The following is a 3,386-nucleotide window of genomic DNA, read 5'->3' as shown; positions in this document are numbered from 1 at the left end:
TTCTAGTTCAGTTCTAGTTCAGTTCTAGTTCAGTTCTAGTTCAGTTCTAGTTCAGTTCTAGTTCGGTTCTAGTTCGGTTCTAGTTCAGTTCTAGTTCAGTTCTAGTTCTGTTCTAATTCAGTTTTAGTTCTGTTCTAGTTAATTTCCTTTTTAGTTCTAGTTCAGAAAATCAATGAGTTCCCTATAGTGTTATAAAATCTCTTTACATATTGAAAATTTAATTTCTTTTGTATTTCATAAATTTACGTTAGTAGCACATAAAAAAGACTACGTATGTATGTCATTAATTTTAAATTTGAAAGATTTTGTTTTGTATTTTCCGCAAAACGATTAATTATAATTTCAACAAGTACTGAACTAGAAAATGTATTTGAGACTTTATGACTTTTTATCTTTTCAAGTTCAACTCAATACAAAATTTTCTATACAATTATTTACTTAATGTTTTTTTTCCAATATTCTAAATATGTCATCACATTTTTGTTATAGCTGTTGTATAAGTCATATTATGTATTGTATTAAATGCAGTAGCAACCAGATGGAATTGTATGTTTACAGCGAAGTGAGAAAAAATATTGAATTGAATACAATAAATGGCCCAGTATTCGCATTCATACTCTATACTAGTTTACGCTTCGTTTCTTAGCAAAACCTTGAATGACAGTGGCGGTAGCGTTTCAAAAGCTAAAATAGAAGGCGTGGCTGTTTCGATCGTTTGAACGTTCTAAAGGCTTTCTGTGTATTTATCATGGGTAATTTTTCTCATTTATTTATATTTTTTTTTGTATTTTTTATATTGTGCAAATAATGAACTAATTTAATTAGTTTTCAATTAAGTGTGGAAATACGTTTTTCTAATTAAGTTATTATATTTGATGCTTTTTCTGAAATGTTATTTTTAATTTTAAGTAAAAAATTATTTTACTAGAGTGATGATTAATTTTTGTTATTTGTGCAATTTTCATTTGGAAATTTTCAAATGACATCATTAATTTTTTATTGATTAATATTAGGATTTATTTCTTAGAAATTGTTACAAAACTTATGACAGAAATAAATCACTTTGTAAATAAATTGTTGATATTTATTGTAAAATGTTTAGAAAAATTTATAAATAATTTATATGTTGTGGGAAAGGTTATTTTTAAATTGTATTACTAAGTATTTGTTTGATTATTTTATGCAATTAATTTATTATTATTAATTTATGATTATTAGTTGATAAAAGGTAGTTGTCAGCAAGGGAGATTTAATAGAGGAAATTAGCATTGTTTAAGTTGCTAATTGAACAATTAAATAATTTAATTTATGTTTAAATCGCGAACTTGATTGGAGCCAGTTTAAAAAAGATAGATAGATAGATAGATAGATAGATAGATGGATAGATAGATAGATAGATAGATAGATAGATAGATAGATAGATAGATAGATAGACAGATAGATAGATAGATAGATAGATAGATAGATAGATAGATAGATAGATAAATAGATAGGTAGATAGATAGATAGATAGATAGATAGATAGATAGATAGATAGATAGATAGATAGATAGATAGATAGATAGATAGATAGACAGACAGATAAACAGATAGGCAGACAGATAGATAGATATATAGCTAGATAGATAGATAGATAGATAGATAGATAGATAGATAGATAGATAGATAGATAGATAGATAGATAGATAGATAGATAGATAGATAGATAGATAGATAGATAGATAGATAGATAGATAGAAAATCTATATTTCTATTTTTCCCATACATTATATCGGATGATTACTATGGCCGCAATGGCCGGCTGGTGACGTTTAAAAATCAAAGATCACAAAGTGTGTTTGCTGCCATTATTTGGATGAGGCCACCAAAAGATCTAAAAAAAGCTGTTTTTGCAATTGAAAATATATACTATTCTACTCTCCTTCCCAAAAATGTATTTTTTGTTTCCTATTTCCTTTAAAATTCATTATCGATTCGCAGATGCAACATAATTATTTTAAATTTAAAGCTAAAAAAATTAAAACCAAAAATAAACTTTTTCTTTTTCGATAAACGTCACGAACATTAACCTTCGCCAATCATACGCTTGATTTACTTAAAAATCAAACCAACTTTTCGGCCATAATTTCAAAAGAAAATTATTCTAAAAATATTTTTTTGTTTTAGTGTTCAGCAGCCATATTTCGATGCAACAAAATAAACTTGACACATAAAAATGAAGAAAATTAATAGAAAATTTCATGGCATCTAACAAAACACAGGAAATTGTCACTGCATTAAAGCAAAAAATAAAAAAAAATAAATAAATAAAAATAAAATATTGCAAACAAAAAATAAAGTGAAATTTGGCCACAATCGTAAATGTCAAACAACGAGCGGGCACACACCTCAAACATAATTTACACACTTACAATCGAAAAAAAATAATAAATAAATCCCCCAGAAATATGACTGATTAAAACATCAAAAGTTAAAGATTTTTCTACAAACAAAATAAGTGTCCAAATGTATGAATGAATTTGAAAGGGGAGCAATAAGCCAAAGGAAAATACAAAATTATGAAATGGTGAAAATTTTCTATTTTTTGAAAAATGAACTTGTCAACATACAATCAATTGGCATAATGCAAAAAAATGACTTACGCAAATGATTTTTTTCAGTTTTTTTTATTTTTTGCTGATCATTTGCAAAAATTAAAAACACTAGAAAAATACATACAGTTTAGACCACAAGTTGCCAACATAAAAAATTTTATGATCTGAGGATAGACTGCATGACGATCTGTGCCACCCACTTTTAGTTAGATACAGCAAATTATTTTTGTTTTATTTAATTTATAAAGAAACATCTCATATATACTACCAAGCAAAAAACATTATGGTGTGATGTTGTAAAAAAAATATTATATAAAATTAATTCAAATTAATTTTTGTAAAAATTTAAAAAACCTGGTAACCAAAACATCCAAAATAATACCTATATATCGATCTATATTTAAATAAATTCTCCCTATAAAGCCCTATTCAGAAAATAAGATTTTCATCAATTATTCAATTGTTTAAATCAGGTAAATTCCTTTTGTGGTTTACATCTCAAGTTAATTGAATTGAAATAAAAATAGAAAGAACTCAACTTTAAAACAACTCATTGAATAATTTTGTTGTGATTAAATTAGTAAAAAATTCATCAAATTCATCCATCTATCCATTTATTCATTCATTCTCATCTATCTCATCTATCTCATCTATCTCATCTATCTCATCTATCTCATCTATCTCATCTATCTCATCTATCTATCTATCTATCTATCTATCTATCTATCTATCTATCTATCTATCTATCTATCTATCTATCTATCTATCTATCTATCTATCTATCTATCTATC

General features: G+C 25.9%; 1 protein-coding gene across 3 annotated transcripts in view; it reads left to right on the top strand.

Annotated features, from left to right (window-relative positions):
* The window catches only part of LOC111677056 (protein Wnt-6), a 39,465-nt gene that overhangs the window by 10,478 nt on the left and 25,601 nt on the right, over positions 1–3,386 (top strand). The window lies entirely within an intron of this gene.

The sequence above is a fragment of the Lucilia cuprina genome, chromosome 2 (genome assembly GCF_022045245.1).
Source record: "Lucilia cuprina isolate Lc7/37 chromosome 2, ASM2204524v1, whole genome shotgun sequence".
In the NCBI taxonomy this organism is placed as follows: Eukaryota; Metazoa; Arthropoda; class Insecta; order Diptera; family Calliphoridae; genus Lucilia; species Lucilia cuprina.
This window is presented reverse-complemented; position numbering and strand designations above follow the sequence as displayed.